This window comes from Rissa tridactyla, chromosome 1 (genome assembly GCF_028500815.1).
Source record: "Rissa tridactyla isolate bRisTri1 chromosome 1, bRisTri1.patW.cur.20221130, whole genome shotgun sequence".
Classification (NCBI taxonomy): Eukaryota; Metazoa; Chordata; class Aves; order Charadriiformes; family Laridae; genus Rissa; species Rissa tridactyla.
This window is the reverse complement of record NC_071466.1, coordinates 150136659-150154654: the sequence shown is the minus strand read 5'-3', so window position 1 is coordinate 150154654 and position 17996 is coordinate 150136659. Positions and strand designations below refer to the sequence as shown.

The following is a 17996-nucleotide window of genomic DNA, read 5'->3' as shown; positions in this document are numbered from 1 at the left end:
CTGTTGAAAGTAAGATCAGGATCTGGCTCTCTAGAAGTCACTTTATGCTGTAATTCACTATAACATGTGTATTCTTTTACCTAACCTCATTAGGAGGCGAATCTAACTTTTCCCTATATTTCCCTTTGTACTTTTGATTATAAATGACTGCTGCCTATCTTCTAAGAAGACAGACCCAAATGTGGCTTCCACAAAATCTGAGGAGAGAGGAGGAACAAATGGACGCACCCAGGAAGGGATGAGGCTCAGCCCTGTCACTCTGGTTTGCACTGGCATGTCCTAATTGTCTTTCAAGTTAGAAGCAGAAGACTTGAGATGCTGCTTCTGAAATGAGTGCCAAATGAAAGAAAGATGATTACTTAATTTTGCTTCCCACCCAGTGGGAAGCAGGCATCAGCTAATGTAAACCAGCTTACTTATCTGTGAGAGACTGACAATTTGTACTAGTGGGCAATCTGTCCATCCCTAAACCATGTCCGTAGTGTCAAGAGGAGCATCTTTCTGTCTTGGTCTTCTTTTCATGACTTTTGTCAAGTACATGATGGGCATGTGGATACTTGTGTTTGGCCATTGCACTGGAAATGCCACATTATCTTCTAATGGCCTAGGATAATGTCACTCCATGCCATCCTTTCCTTTTCCCAGGTGCAACAGTCCAATGTGAGTTTCTTTTGCTTTGCCTACCTGGACATCTCAAAGGGAGTGAATGGTCTGGCCTCCATCAGCAGTCTGTCACTTAGTTTCCTATAAGTATACTGCCGGCAAAAAGAAGTGCTCAGACATCAAACCTATGTTTGTTTGGGTAAAGAGAGAGCGAAGGCCATGACTGATATGCCTGTCAGCGGTGGTAAACCAGTTCTGACTGCAAATGAGTTTACATGTGAGAAAACTGGGGTAAAGAAGCTGCTATCTCTGGGAAGTATTGTGCAACTCAAATTACAAAAAAAAAAAAAAAAAAAAATATTCCCCTTCAGCTTCTGAGGAAGTTCTGAGCTTTCACTGGAGATTTTGTGCTTCTGAAACACTTATAACAGATTTCCATCACTGAAAGTTATTTGATTGCTTCAAGACCTGGACAGTCTAGGTAATAAATATGTCAAATAAAATCACCTTGGAAGGGCAGAGTAGCCCATGCTGACACAGTATTGCATTTTGTTCCTCTGTGGTGGCCAGGCCACCTTCAACACTTCCAAGATTCTTTTAGCCTTTGTGGAAAGGAACGTGGGTTTTCTCTCAGTTTGTAGGGTGTCCATCCCACAGACAGCCGGGGGTGGGTTGGAAATGTGTCCTGGGGCTGCACTACACCTTGCTTCTGCTGAGGTTTGCCCGCTGTGCCATGTGTTGCTGCAGGCAAAGAGGCAGATGTGGCTGCTGCAGCTATGCTCCATGCAGGGTTTATTTTTCCCACTTGCATTTTTTTTTTTTTTCTAAATGCATTTTAAAATTTTCTCTAACGTTGACATCATCACATGCCTGGGATTCAGACATGTTTATTGTGAGCCTGTCATAATCTGCCTCTGCTCACTGGTGGTTCTGCATCATTATGAGGGAACCAAGTCCAAGAAGATTATCTGTGCAGTCGGCTGGACAGAGGGCCTGCTGTTAGCATCTCGTCTTAAAGTCTACCATCAAAGCTTCGGAGCCTGGCTACATTTAGAAATAGATTTATCTTTACTCTAACCTCATGAGTCAAGGCAGTACTATTATACCCATTTTGTTAGCGGAGCAGGGAAAAATGGGGCAGCAGGATTTCCCCAGGGTGCATAAAGTTGTGATATGGCCCATTTGCAAGTAAACAGGACAGAGTTATCACTGATGACCTTGTTTTTCCTGGAAAAATACTCAAGTTAGACCTAAAATTTGTTCTGGAGCTTTTGTGGTGTTGTTGTTGGGGTTTTTTTTCCTGTTTTCCCCATCCCTTTTTTAGCTCTAACAACTTTTACCTTAATGAAGGATCAAGGATAACCACTTGGCTTTAGAAGCTCTTACACAAGTGTTACCTACCAAAATGCTGATTTTTTCAAGTGAAGTCACCTGAATGACATGCTGCTGCTAATCAAAGAATCAGAGGTATTAATTAGAATCAGACATGGTGAAGTGCTTATCTCTAAGCCATGGAGTCTATAAAAAGACCCCGATTACTTTCCCCCTAATGCCTAGGATGGGAGATGTTTTACTTTTGTTGCCTTGCTGAACTCTTAATTTAACGTCAATGATTAACAAGGCTATGTAAACTCTGAGCCAGTAGTTAGAAAGAAAACATCAGACCGATGCATGGAGAGTTTGAGGTTAGTTTCATTTAAGCTGTAGGAGTATTTTGTATTTTTAAGTTGTGTTTTCATGAAGTTTTGGTTCAGGGGTCTGTGTAGTGTTTAGATGTGTGAATATCTGATGTAGTTGTGATGCTGCAAAGCTGCAGCTAGGACAATGCTTGATAGCATTGGAAGCTGCTCTTTTCTAAATTTATTTCCATTTGGTTGGGGAAAGAGCTTGGCATTTAGCTGAGTGTAGGTGAGTGTGGGTGTTTTCTGAAATATGTTATTTTCTGTATGTGACTTCGCTTCTTTATTTATCTTGAACTCATGAAAAGATGTTTTAATAGTAATAGTGGAAATAAAAGGCATAAAAAGGGGGTGAAAGAGCCAACACTTGGAGGGCAATACTGCAGGGTAAAAATTATCATGGTGATTTTGCTTCATTAAAAATAACTCCTCTGAATGCGTGTATGATGAAAAGAGATTGCATGGCTTGTGCCTTCACTGGGTGGTCCCGGGCCCTTACAGGCATGGCTCCAGTCTGTAATTTCAGCTTCTCTTTTTTTGCCTCTGTTTTGCCTGTGATGTAAGATTAACTCTTTGGGAAAGAAAGGCACATGGCTTCATCTGAAAATGGTGGGCAGATGCATGAGGTAAGTGCTGCTGCTTGCATATCTCTTATATGTGTACAGACTGGCCAGTACTCATCCTGATGACTTTAAGTCCTGCTTTACACAGGAAAACACTGCTATATTTTGGGTTTTCTGAGCAGTTAAATTAACATCTCAAACCTATCTTACAATAATTCTGCAAGGAGCTGTTGATTTTGTAGCCTCACCAGCCTTACAAGCCATGGAGTATGTAAAATATTCTAAGAAATAACTATCCATAAAAACAGTGCTTTGCACCCAAGTCTGCACTATTATTTTGCTGCCTGTTGCTTTTGTTAGAAGGGCTAGAGTACAGAACGTGTTACCTTGAGTAAACAGAGTTTACGATATGGCTGGTACTACCTACACATCTGTGGAGAGTCTGTTTGTAAAGTCCTCCCGTGATGTAGCGGAGAGAGGCTCTTTGCTACCAGTTCCAAACAGGTTGGATCTGCAGGGTGAGCATACTGTGCAGACACTCTTCTAAAGGAGCATGCAACTTCAGTTTGCTAGCTTCAGTGTTTATTCTGGTACCTTATTGCCCTTCAGAATGAGGAAATATCCATAACAATAATTGCTGCAAGTAGCATACTTCTTTGTGTAATGGTTTCGTGGCCTGTTATCAATGACTTTCAGAGAGCTCTTAAAGGATCTCTAGAGTTTACTGAGTGTTGTTTGACTTACCCTAGCCAGCTGGTAGGGCTTAGGATGTCAGTTCTTTCAGATAAGGAGCAATATGACTTGAAAGGTGATACCCCTAGAAGCAGTTGAGCATGGCACTAGGAGTCTCTTTGGTGAGGATTGTAAGTTCAGACATGGTGTGTCTCTGTTGTCTGATGGCAGAAGGCTTTACCTGCTGCTGACACAAAAAAGAGCGTGCTGGTACTTGTAGATAAGATATTAAGAAGATTTCTGGACAACTTCTTGGTACCACTAAATAAGAGATTTGATGGGAACCTTCTCAGAGCTGCAGAGTGTCAAGAGGGGTGGGGAAGCAGCAGCCTGTCTTGGGTAAGAAGACTATTTTGTTAGACATGGATGATACTTTTCATAGTAAGCAGTGTAGCTGGAGGAGAACAGCTAAAGCCTGATTAAGGCTTAAATTAGGTTGCCTACTTGGATGCCAGGTGACAATGTCCAACTGAGATGCAGAGATATGTCCTAATGTTTTGTAGAAGCTCTCTTGAACTGATGTTAAGCTCCAAGAAGAAAGATGGAAAGTTGAGAGAATGGCAATGTGGAATGCAAGGATACAGATATATAGCTGCTATTGCCCAGCTGTGACGTGTTTAGCACTCAGATGTGTCTACAATGTAGATTTAAACAGAACCTGATTCCTGTAGTAGATTGTCCGTCCCTTTCTGAGTGTATTTGCTTGGTATTGTTACTATGGAGATCAAATACGGTTTAGCTTTCATTAAGCAAACAGGAGAATCTGCCAGTTCTTCAGCAAAGGCCTGATAAGGTAATTTCCTTCATCTGTTGTTGACAGTGATGATGCAAATCGAACACTGTAAATGGAAAAGCTGTCTCTTAAACTGTGCTTTCTGGTAGTGACTGTGATTTAGCTCGTATACTGACTGGCCTGTCTCTTAGTGTTTGTGGTCTGATGTCTGAAGACAGAGCTGCTATCCCTCTGTGGGAGAAAAAAACATTCCCTCTGCGCTGTGAGGTGAGATGCTATTTAAAATCTATAGGCTAAGTGCCATGAGGGCCCTTACTTGGGGAATGTAACTGGTGTTCTGAGTCACTGTGCTGGGACCTCACTGCTGCTTGCCTTTTCTATGCCATAAAATGATAAATACTGGGGAAGATGTTAGATACAAGAGAAAAGGCTGTGCAGGTTAGTGGGAAGATCACCAAACTGGTCACTCACAGCATAAGTGTGATTGTAGAGTCAGGAATAAGACAAGTAACTGTAAGTGGAAAGGGAGCAGTGTTAGGTAAATAAAAATAGCTGGTAGATTGCTGTTCTCTAGTTAAAAAAAGATGAATATTTAGGCAAGTATGTAATATGGTAGCTTTTGCCTTATGTGTCTACCATCATAGGTAATATTGATACTCCTTAAGGTCAAATTCTTTCTTCCTTTGGCTTTCATCAACCTATACACATCCATAAGGCAGGCTGGTTCTGTAACATTTGTGGTTTGACATAAGAATGTCTTGATGAAGGGAAATCATAGAATCATAGGGTTGGAAGGGACCTCTGGAGATCATCTAGTCCAACCCCCCTGCCACAGCAGGGTCACCAAAAGCAGGTTGCACAGGAATGCATCCAGGCGGGTTTTGAATGTCTCCAGAGACAGGGACTCCACCACATCTCTGGGCAGCCTGTTCCAGTGCCCTGCCACCCTCAAAGGAAAGAGGTTCCTCCTCGTGTTTAGGTGGAAATTCCTATGCTCACATTTGTGCCCATTACCTCTTGTCCTGTTGCTGGGCAGCACTAAAAAGAGCCTGGCCCCATCCTCCTGACACTCACCCTTGAAGTATTTGTAAGTGTTGATAAGATCCGCCCTCAGACGTCTTTTTTCCAGACTGAAGAGACCCACATCCCTCAGCCTTTCTTCATAAGAGAGGTGTTCGAGTTCCCTAGTCATCTTGGTAGCCCTATGCTGCACCCTCTCCAGCAGTTCCCTGTCCCTCTTGAACCTGGGAGCCCAGAACTGGACACAGTACTCCAGATGCAGCCTCACCAGGGCAGAGTAGAGGGGGAGGATGGCCTCCCTCGACCTGCTGGCCACACTCTTCTTGATGCACCCTAGGATGCCATTGGCCTTTTTGGCCACAAGGGCACATTGCTGGCTCATGGTCATCCTGTTGTCCACCAGGACTCCCAGGTCTCTTTCCACTGAGCTGCTCTCCAGCAGGTCAGCCCCCAACCTGTACTGGTGCATGGGGTTATTCCTCCCCAGGTGCATCACCCTACACTTGCCCTTATTGAATTTCATAAGGTTCCTCTTTGCCCAACTCTCCAGCCTGTCCAGGTCTCTCTGTCTGGCGGCACAGCCTTCTGGTGTGTCAGCCACTCCCCCCAGCTTTGTGTCATCGCCAAACTTGCTGAGGGTGCACTCTATCCCCTCATCCAGGTCATTGATGAATATATTGAAGAGGACTGGACCCAGTACTGACCCCTGGGGAACACCACTCATCACTGACCTCCAACTAGACTCTGTGCCCCTAATCACTACCCTCTGAGCTCTGTCTTTCAAGCAGTTATCTATCCACCTTACTGTCCATTCATCAAGCCCACTCTTCCTAAGCTTCCCTATGAGGATGCTGTGGGAGACCGTGTCAAACGCCTTGCTTAAGGCAAGGTAGACCACATCTACTGCCCTCCCCTCATCTATCCATCCAGTCTCATAGAAGGCTATCAGATTAGTCAGACATGATTTCCCCCTGGTGAATCCATGTTGAGTACTTCTGATAGCTTTCTTTTCCTCCATGTGCCTTGAGATGACGCCCATGTGGAGGAAAAGAAAGCTATCAGAAGTACTCAACATGGATTCACCAATATAACATTATCCTCTCACTTGTTGCAGTAATGATAGGCAGAGGGGTAGTAAAGACAGGTGGTTGTGTGTGATTTCAAGTAGTCGCATTGGTACAAATGAGTATGTGAGAGGGGAAACTGGCTTGAATATGAAAGGCAATTACTGTCATAAGACTGAGGTGAAATGATCCTGGATATATGCTATAAATCTGTCTTCAGTGAAATATTTGGATAATGATAGACAGATAATGCTGTACAAATCACTTTTTTCTTCGTGTTTGACCTCTCTCTCTGAGCTAAGAATGACAACATTTTTTCTGTTCCCTCAGCTAAGCTTCTGCAATCTCAGGTGAAGGATCTCGTGCACAAAGGCAAAAGCAGAAGGGTTAGTTTGTGCACCTTGGTTCACTTTCATTTGTCAGTGTGCTTATAAGCATTATCTAGTCCAGGTGAGAGAGGCTAAACAGTACATGCAAGGGTGCATCTTATTCATCAGATGTGCCACCTGGAGCATCAAGCTCCCTTTCACAGTATTTCTACCTTGGTTCTGAATTCCTAGTTTCTTCCATAGTGCCAAAATTCTGCTCAATATAGTAAGTTGATAGGCTCTACTCTTTTGATCAAGGTCCCTTCACAGCTTAATAATAGAATCAAGTGGTAGAGACTAATTTAGTCTTGCATATTGACATCTTGCCTCACAGCTTCAAAGTAGGCAATGTGGAATTGGAAGATGCCCAAGGCGAGTTGAGTGAAAGATGGCAGGAATATTACGGAAGTCTCCCAAAAGGCAAGAGGGACATACATCTCTCATTGCAGCAATGAAAGCTTAATGTTTCTGTAGTGCTTAGGAGTGTGGGGGGAAGAGTTATGAAGAATTGAAATTAATAACTGAGAAGCGTCAACAGTATAATTGTGGACACTGCTGCTGTGTAGTTTGAGTGTCAAGTTCTAGCTTGGACTCTTAATATCTACGTCGGAGTGCTTCCTTTCCTCTGGAGCATAGTTCCTAAATTTGCAAACACAGATCCTTTACTAATAGGATCCACATCTTCACTAAGCCCTGTTCGAGCTCTGCTTGAAGAGTCTTGTCAGCTGGGATCATCTTTCTGTGTAACTATTGCTAACTGAGAGATGGCATGCAGTTGTAGGAGGCCGACTTTGAAATAAACTAATCTAGAATTAGAAGCAGAATCGCTTCCCATTTCTCAGCAGATACTGTCTCAGTTGTTTGTGGTGGCTTAATCTAATATCCAGAATTCAAGACTTTCTTGATCAGGAATGTGTGGAGGAGATCTCCTTGGCGTCTCCATTGCCTATTCCTTTTAAGACCTCTCTGGTACTACCCAAATGCAAAGTCAAGAGAAGGTGATCTGTTCCTGGGAATGTGCTAAGCGGTTGGTGTAAGTGACATATAGTGCTTGCAGCTTGAATTATCAGCCAACTCAGTTCTTCTAGTAGTTGTGTGCAAATTATGCAGCTGCACAGAGCAAGGAAAAGAAGGATGAAGTTAGTTCCTAACAGATCAAGCTCAAACTTTGCTTTGTCCTCTTGGGTAACTCTATTAAACCCCAATTCACACTGGTTCTCATGCCAAATAGTACACTTAGACAGAGATATTGCTGCTGTAAATGAAGCTGCAGTCGCAGGCAGCTCTTAAAGGGGCTTGTATAATGTGAGTGGTAATGATAGTCAAATTTTCCTCTGGATTTGCAATTTGAATTTAAAACATAGAGAATTGATTGCTGGAGCAGTTGCACAGTCAAGTCTAGCTCTGGCATGGCTTCCATAAGAGGCAGTTGAGTGTAACACTTCATGCACTTGAATCATGAAACAAAAAATACTCCTAGCTCGGATGTTAATAATATGTTTTGAGATTGAATGCTGCTATTGAAAATGTTCCTATACTCAAACAAAGGATTCAAATATGTCTTCTGGTAACTATTTCCACTCAGACACCAAGGCTTGCAGCTCAGCATGATGCCTATGCCAGTGAGTCTGAGATGAGAAACCAGTGACGTTAGGCCCCTAAACTATATCTTTTTGAAAATACTCAGATTATTTTCCCCTGGAACTTTGCAGGAGTGAATGCAAGACTTGCATGTTACTGAACTAAGCGATGCTTTACCATTTAGCAGGTTCTATTACATTCCTTCTCTCTTCCTTCCTATGGAAGTGTCTCTCATTGGCATCTGGTTTTTAGACCTCTTCTGATGGGGGAATTGGAGAGGCAAATGCAGGACTAACAAACTACAATGCCCTGGAGCCTCTTCCTCAGTCTAAAGAAGACAGGAACGTCTCTCCCATCTTATTTCTGTGCTGAAGAATGACTGTGGATTTTGTCAAGAATAAGAAAAGTGTTTAGGTTGGACACAATGTATGCTTGTCTTGATGGTTTTACTTTTGTACACTTTGCCCTGACAGCTTTCCTCTTGTATATGCCTAGTTCCATAAATCCCCACGCTAACACCTTGGACCATACGGACGCAAATTGTCTGCATGCTTACAAGAGAGATAGCATTCAGATTACTGGGTTAAAGCTATTGTTGATCCTGACCACTTAATTTTTACTTTGCGTCAACTTTAAAAAAAAAAAAAGGAAAAAGAAAAAGAGAAGATTAAATCTTCCTTCCTACACCATAGTAATTATTTGTGTCTTCACTGGGACCACATTATCAATTTTGTCATGGGCTGGCTTGGAGGAATGTTGCTTAACAACTATATGACCAAGCCCACACATATCTAAACCCCTGACATATCTAATATCATATGAAGATAGTGTTATAATAGGAATAGATGCTGGAGCTTCCTTACTGATGAATCTGGGATAGAAAGCTGATTCTATGTCCGTGTCCCTTTCCTTGATACAGTCAACCACATAAAAGTATAGATAAGGACCTAAAAAGAAGATTGACAACTAACGCAACAGCTCTATTAAATCAAACAACCATAATGGTAGGTACCAAGTTATAGTTGAGGTTCAGATACCTGTGCTCTAAGGAAAGCCATCAAGATGTAATCTGAAAGGGATTTTAACCCATAAGGAATTCTCCCCTAGAGGAAGATGGATGCTTTTGAGAGAGCTACTTGAATGTAATAAGGAACTGCTTCAGTACAAAAAAAGCTCTTCTGTTCTTATGCCTCTGATTGTCATATACCATCCCTCTCTGTACTTGCATAGAAATTTGTTAAGCATCGGTACTAGAGAAGTCCATCTATTGAAAGAAACCTTCCCAGAACCGTCTGTGCTGGACTTCACACAAATCCCCATTTGTGTGAACCTGGGCACAAGCAAAGCTCTCTGTACCTCATCATGCCTAAAACATGCCTGAGGGGGAAAAAACATATAAAACGTGCCTGTTTGTCTCTGCTATTCTACAATAGCAAATACCCCCTACGGAAAAACTATCAGCATCCCCAGATTCCTTCCAGGAATGTATCCAAACCGCTCTTGCAGTAGGTGCGAAGCTAAGCAACCATTCTGCAGCAGAGCAAACACTCGCTGGCAATCTATTAAGGGCAAAAAAAGCCCTACTGACAATGAGTAAGTGTTCTGTACAAAGCAATTGCTCTCTCTGGTCCTACTCATCAGACCTGTAGGTCCCTTACTACAAATATACCCAAAGATGGGCCTAAAAGCTGAAATTCATGATACTACTAGATTTCAGAAATAGAGACTCTATTGAGTGGTTTATGGCATGTTAAAATCTATGTGGTCCACAGGAGATAAATTACTTGTCTTTATGATCAACCTTTGTTCTCCCACGGGTGAATGTACTGAAATTCTTCCTCACCTTCACCACCTCACTTTATTCCATGGGGATGCTAACTGCCTTTGCTCTCAAAAAATGATCTTACAGTTATCCTTTGAGCAATGCGTTCCTCAGCTTGTATTTAGCTTTGAAAGCTGTAGCTTGTATTTCAGGCATGCATGCCTGAAAACTTGTCTAACTTTTCCAATCATATGGTTTGTTCAATAGAAGTTGTTGCTTTAATCTAGAAATATCGTCCTGCTTCCCGTCTCAGCTTTTTTCCTTAGCTAGCATAAGGAACTCTCCCTGCAGTGTTTCAGTTACAAGTTTGAGCCCAAACCAAACCCCTTAGTTGTGAAATAGTCTCTCTCTGCTCCAAGTACAACTCCATAGTCTCTTCAAGCAGCCTCTGATTTTTCCTATGAAACTTCATAGATAATTTTGTTCCTGTTACACACAAGCAAAGACTTCTGCCTGTGATTAGGCACACACCCAAGGAGCCCTGTGGATGACAAATATCTGCATGTTCAGAGCCATTAATGGGAATGAGGAAATGAGTGCGTGTGTCAATAAACATAGGTAAATTGTGTAGCGATAGTTTTAAGGTTCAGTAGGATTAGACTAAGGTATCATGCTGTACTCTATCCCTGCCTTGCTATAGCTGCCATTCAAAGTCATTATTCAGAAGTGCCTGATTTATGACAGATTACGGTTACCTGTCAGTCGTGCAAAGCCACTTATCTGGGAAATCACTCAGTGACACTCCTTCAGTGTCTCGTCTTTGTGAGACAGCAGGATAAATGTCAAAATAGCAAGTATTACTCTGCATATAGGCCATACAGTGGACTTCAGCAGACTCCAGATGACAGAGGGACTGCTGCAAATGAATTTATCAGATAGACAAGTGAAATGTTCTGTGACGAGTTAGCAATTTTTATATTTATCTTTACAGTCTTTAGGATTTCTGTCTGCTAATCCAGCCAGTCATCTTGATTGGCATGCTGTTTCATCAGTACTTCCACGGCTTTTCTTTTTGTAAATTCCCATTTTCTTGTGTTTTTTACATTCCTGGTAGATTACTGATATAAGACAGGGAGAAAACTGTTTCTAAGTGGCATTTTCTACAAAATATTGTGACTCTTATTGTTGTCTCAGTGGTTTACAATGCATTTTTAGTTCTTCCAGCTACAGAGGCTTTCAGCAGTTAAAATTTGTAATTAAAGGGGTTGTTATATTTGGCTTTCTTAACAAGAACCACTTGAACAGTTTCCTTATTTAGTACACATGTAATTGACAATGTGTAGGGGGATGCTTGTCTCTTTTTTTTTTTAAATACAATGAAAATTTTTCTCTCTTGTGAAAAGGGTGTGAAAAAGTTATCCTCCTTGTCTCTGCAGCTGCAAAGAAAGCTCTAAACTTATAGAGAAAATAGTTGTTGTTATGCTCTTGGGATTTGGGTGTGCATGTGGGGGGGGGGGGGAAATTACACTGCTAGGCAAGCTGTCCCTTGGGTCACTTTGCTCTGTTATGCTCACAATATATCAGGCACCATATGTGCTGTAAATAGAGAAATTCTGAATAAAGATTGATATTTGTTCTTTGTCTTGTCCAAATCATCACCTTAATCATTTGTGTTTTGGTTCCGTTAGATCCCCATGTTAAACCTCTGTGACAGCCTGATTTAGACCAGGCTGGCATTTGCTTTTTGCAGATGGTATGATAATAAGCACAAAATGCTGCTTTAAGTATTCTTGTGCTGCCGTTTAGTTTGTAGGGTGTGGGATACTGTTGTTTATTCTGCTATTTGACCTCCTGCTTCTCAGTCTTGTTTTTCAGCAGTATCTGCCCACAATCTATCTTTGCAGCAGAATATAAAATTGAAGCAGGTTGTTACCTTCAGATGAAATCTAGGCTTCGATGATGGAGATAATGATTTGAATTTCTGGGTGTCAGCCAGAAACAGTGTTGCTGGACTCTGTATTAACACTTCAGTAGAAGTCATTTCAGTGACGCAGCTTGCTGGTGCTGTTGTGGCCTCAGGACTGACCACTTAGGGACTGGATGTTTTGCAGGAATTTGAATGGTTTCAACACGCCTATTTTGCATTAGAACCAAACAAAACCTGTAATACACTTTTACAAAACAGAATGGCATTGAAAGATCAAGTAGAGGAGCTTGTATGATGGTTGTGTGACACGGGAGCTTTTGACTTGGAAAACCTTCCACAGGAAATTTGCAGAAATGGACTTCTCCGTTAAATGCTCGGATTTGAGAAACTGTTCAAAATAAATGGCACTCGGTCACCAAAATAGAGCAAATGTTGAGAGGCAGATGCTTGTTGATATGAATGAAGTACAGTTATTGAGTACTAAGAAAATGTGACACAGGGAGTCAAATTTAAGTAAAAATATTGGGTTAAGTCTCAATAGCATGGTGCAGAGTAATTGCAGGCTATAGTTATCTTGACTTCTCACTTTACCTTAACCCAGATGAATGCTATGATCTACTTTGACATCTTTACCTATCACTGCTTTGCAATCTGTAGGCAGATGCACACTTTGCTGAAGGGCTGTTTTTGGAAGTCTTGTGGTCCAGCCTAATCCCAACGGTCTTCTGGCATTCATGTGCCTAACTTCTAAGGGCAGAGGCAACTTTCCAAGTGGTAGTGGGAATGTGCTTATGTTCACTGTGTCTCTTCCTCTTCCCTCATTCCCTTCTTTGCTCCCTGCACCAGTTTTATCTGCATCGTAATAGAAAAATAATTAGGGTTTCTGATCCTTTTCAAAAGAAAGAAAAATGATATAGTTTGGACTTCTTGAAATCCTTGCCTGGTCTTGATTTAGATTTGGACTAGAAGCTGAGGCGTTTAGAATGAAAGAGATTTTTCAAGCACAGGATTGCCTCATATTGGTGTAAGAGGGAGGAAATATTAAATTGATTTTTTTTACGTTTTTCTCCAGTTAAGTAGTACATGGTCCCTGTCCTCAATTCCTTGTCTTCTCACTAGATTTCCCAGTTTAACAAAGAATATAAATCTTGGCATTCTGATATTTTTAAGGCTTTAAAAACAATCAATCTTTTATCTATGGATTTTTCCCTTTATACACTCCCTCAAATCTGTGAAGACGCTTTGCGTCTTTGAAAACACAATAGAGTTTTGCCAGTAACACAGACAGAAAATGAGTCATGAAAGATATTTCCATGTTTGCCTGCTGTTAACACCAGTGTGTGTCAACACAGACTTAGGATTTTAGGAAGAAGTTCTTCACAATGAGGGTGGTGAGGCACTGGCACAGGTTGCCCGGGGAGGTGGTGGACGCCCCATCCCTGGAGACATTCAAGGCCAGGCTTGATGAGGCTCTGAGCAACCTGATCTAGTTGAAGATGTCCCTGCTTACTGCAGGGGGGTTGGACTAGATGACCTTTAAAGGTCCCTTCCAACCCAACACGTTCTATAATTCTATTCTGTGATTTCTATCATCATTGTTTACAACACATTAATCGCCTAAAACAGCCCACAGAGCTCTCCTCTTTGTCCCTCTCCTTTCTCACTGACCTGAGCTGTGTTAACCTCAGGGTGCAACTACATCGGCGTCTCTTGTGCTTGAACCTCTGGTATGGAAACCAAGGCAGAGGGTTGGATTCTGGGCAAACTTTGAAACAAAGGACAAGGAATGGACTGTGCTGCCTTCCATGTGGAAAAGCCGATGGCTGGGTGACAGCAGGGGAGTTGCTGTATGTCTCTACCTTTACTTTCCCTTTTCTTGCAAAGTAGGCATAAATGCCAGCATAGCTATATTCCCTGATTAAGGTACCTTATTTGTCATTTTAAAGTCTGTTACAGTCCTTGGCTAGGAGTAGGTCTGAACATAAAAAACAATTTGTAAATGGAGAAAGGCCAGCGTAACTGTATTCTCTAGTTTTATTATACAACTACAGTAACAATTGGTTTTCATTGGAAGTAAAAAGAGGCTTGCTTAATAAAAAAAAAAAAGGAAGAAAAGTGCTTCACTCATCACCCTAAGAACAGAAACTTCTTCAGTGCAGAATTGTCAACATACAGTATTATATTTTGGTGTAGGGTAGGTTTGTTGTTTTTTTTTTTCTCAGCTGCAGTTAAAAGTATAGCCTTGCAAAACTCCTGTTCTTTGTGCTGTTGGATTTTTGTGCTCTGAGGTACCTGTGGTAACTTCTTGCTACACATGGAGAATATGAACACATAACACAGACTTATTTAAGTTCCAAAAAAGGCTTCAAATGGTCATTGACTGGAAAAAGCCTGCCTGAACTTATGCTATTTTTATTGGGATCCAGTGCTATATGATATCAAGTTGTTTTTTGCAGGCAGTTCCTGTGTCAGATGCAAAGCCATGATGCCCAAATTCCTGAATTTGTCTGACCTCAAAGACAGGCACAATGTGGCCGTGTTTGACTGTATTTAGTTGTGTGGTGTGGTCGACATGCTGGCAGGAAGGGATGCTACCCAGAGGGACCTTGACAGGCTTCGGGAGGGGTCCGTGCAAACCTCATGAAGTTCAACAAGGCCAGGTTCAAGGTCCTGCGTGTGGGACAGGGCAATCCCAAGCACAAATACAGGCTGGGCGAAGAATGGATTGAAAGCAGCCCTGAAGAAAAGGACTTGGGGGTGTTGGTTGATGAGAAACTCAACATGAGCCAGCAATGTGAGCTCACAGCTCAGAGAGCCAACCGCATCCTTGGCTGCACCAAAAGAAGTGTGGCCAGCAGGGTGGGGAATGTGATTCTCCCCCTCTACTCTGCTCTTGTGACACCCCACCTAGAATACTGCATCTAGCTCTGGAGTCTCCAACAGAAGAAGGACATGGACCTGTTGGAACAAGTCCAGAGGAAGGCCACAAAGATGACCAGAGGGCTGGAGCACCTCTCCTATGAAGACAGGCTGAGAGAGTTGGGGTTGTTGAGCTTGGAGAAGAGAAGGCTCTGGGGAGACCTTATAGCAGCCTTCCAGTTCCTAAAGGGGGCCTACAGGAAAGGTGGGGAGGGACTCTTTTATTAGGGAGTATAGTGACAGGATGAGGGGTAATGGTTTTAAACTGAAAGAGCAGAGATTTAGATTAGATAGTAGGAAGAAAATGTGAGGGTAGTGAGGCACTGGAACAGGTTTCCCAGAGTAGTTGTGGATGTCCCATCCCTGGAAGTGTTCAAGGCCAGGCTGGATGGGGCTTTGAGCAGCCTGGTCTAGTGGGAGGTGTCCCTGCCCATGGCAGGGGGGTTGGAACTAGATGATCTTTAAGGTCCCTTCCAACCTAAACCATTCTGTGATTCTATGATATTTAGCTTTGTGGACAAAGTAAAGCAGAAGGTTCTTTTGCCTGTGTGCTGCAAGACAGCGTCATCGTTGTATAACCACTGTGGTGAGCTGTTAGTCAGAATGGGATGAACCCTCAGCACTTGCAACAAAAAGCAAGTCTTCAGATGGTGGTATGGGGATGATGAATTTTAATGCAGACTGAGAGGTTTAACTGCAGAGGCATGGCTGCTTATGAGGAAGTATAAGCAGGGCTTGAGGAGATGTAGTCCATGTGAGGCAAGGTCTCATCTTTCTTCTATCTTTGCTCTTGTGTGCTGCCTTTCCTCTGGTATCAGGTAACATGGTGTTTTTGTTAGTCACCTCTTCTCGGTGTCAAGCATCCCTGCTTAAAGTGTGGCTGCTTCCATCACAGGAAAGGACAAAATGCTGGAGAGTTGGACTTGCTGCCCTTTTGCCAACACAGGGATGGTGCCGGCAGTGAGTATTGTTGGGTTAAGCTACCCGTTCTGGAACACCTGCTTGGGCCTCTGAATGAACAGAAGCCAGAGAAAGTTTGCCTTTTGCACGAGACAAAATGGGCACCAGAGCCGTGTCCATCTTGCTGTCCCTAACAGGTTACTGCCATTTGCATTGCCTCCCTTGTCTATGCCTGCAGCTGACCTTGGTTATACCTCTAGATCTTGTTGCTTAAATAGGGAAAAAAGGAAGAAATTTATTTGTTTTAAAATTTATTTGATCAGAGGCCAATTTTCAGTAATCAAACGAAGTAGGTTTAAATTAAGAATATTGAGAGTAAGAATATCTTTTATGAAATGATGATGACCTGACTTATTGAAAGCTATCTGGTAATATCCAGTTCCTCAATGCAGTGTTCCCTTCTGCACTCCTATTGAGTTTGAGAGAGTTCACCGAAATCAAAAACTCTTCATTGGTAACACAGTTTATAAGCACTGAAAAGAAAAAGAATCTGCAAAAAGGATACTAAAAGGAAGCAGTTGTCAAACCTTTTAATGTATTCAGTTATTTTTCCAAGCTCCTTTGGATTAACTTGCACCAGTACCTATACTAATACATGGTTATGCTCTAGGGAACAAAATGCTAAGAAGAAATGTTAAGCCATGCTCTTAGCATTAAAACAAGATTTGTTGCCACACATTGTCTATAAATTCCCTCGAGTCTCCTCAAATGAATCACTAGGGTTTATTAAGATCTGTGTTCTCTGTGCTCAAGTTCACTTCCTCTGAGGGGTCTGAAATTCAGTGAATTCCTCAGAGTGGTGCTTCATCCTCATTTCCCTGCTGGCTGTTCATAGGGCAGTCTGGCCCTCACCTGCTCTTGCAGATTGTGGGAACTGGTTCCCTCCCAGGCCAGCTGGGAGCAGGGCCACTGATGGCCTCCCCTGCCCACCTGCTCTGCTGTCAGCACTTTCCATCTGCCTCCTCCCTGTGTGGACCACACTGAGCAGTGCTGAGCCCCAGTGTAGGTGGCTGGTCCCCCGCAGCAAGGAGGACTTTGCAAAGAATGAAGGTAAATACACCAGCACGATGACTTTTGTGGGTGAAATAAATCCACGGAAGAGTGACAGTGGGTCTGTGTAGTGGAGCAGGGATAAGTGTGGGACAGATTACCATCTCCGTGGCACTGCTGGGCGTCACAGAGTATCCTATTGGCATGGTGTGAGCACCTATGTCTCAGCTGAGCATGCCGCCCGTGTGGGATCTGGGGCTAGTGTTGCTTAAGGTGACCTTGCCTCTGCCCTTGCCGCACACCAGGATAATGGCTGCCTTGGCTGGTCCACCCTTGTACACCCTTGGGATCATCCTGTGAGGAAATGGCTGAGGAAGCGTGCTCACTGGCAGCTCCCAGCAGAGGTCCAAACCATTCCTCAGCCATGGTGGGAACGATAAAAAGTGGGGAAGTTTCTTGCTGCCCAGGACAGCAATTAAAAGGGGGCTGCTGCTGTGTGTGGTTGTGCAAGGAAACTTCAGCATGGGAGCAGGTGGGAAAGTGAGAGGGTGTTGAAAGTGCAGCGGAAGACGGTAAGGTGAGTAACACGGGGAGAAATGTCTGGGGAACTGTGATGATACAAATATCAGTCTGCGTGGTGCAGCTTCCCAAGACTGCATCTGGAAGGGGAGGTACTGAAGTGCGCTCAGGGGTATAATGCTCAGGCAGTTAGACAGAAAGAGGGAGCCAATTTTCCCCAGTTCTAGGCATTCAGTCTTTCTGTATAATCACTGAAGAAGATAGAATTACTGAAGATGTCCCCATCTTCTTGTCATTTAATATTTCTTTCTCCCCCATTCCTTAGCACTAATACATTCCAGATTTTTATTAGCAAGGAATTGTTACCTGGATCTCCCCTCCTCTTCTGTTGAGCATGTGGGTGTTTTGACAAATTGCCACCTACTCATCAGCTGGAAAAAATCAATTCCTTCCATGCTATTTTTTACTACAAATATTAACAGCTGGTAAAACATGGATAAAATTGCTGAGGTAAGTGGGAAGCAAGTCTCTAAAAACTCTTAATCTGGGTAACGTCTCCACCAAATGGGAGTAAAC

The 17996-nt window shown here is 42.8% G+C and overlaps 1 long non-coding RNA gene across 1 annotated transcript in view; it reads left to right on the top strand.

The window, feature by feature from the left end:
- Positions 1–2252: 2252 nt before the first annotated feature.
- The window catches only part of LOC128911332 (uncharacterized), a 70285-nt gene continuing 54541 nt past the window's right edge, over positions 2253–17996 (top strand). Inside the window, exon 1 of the long non-coding RNA XR_008467055.1 lies at positions 2253–2288. This is a non-coding gene — a long non-coding RNA (uncharacterized LOC128911332). The remainder of the gene's footprint in view (positions 2289–17996) is intronic.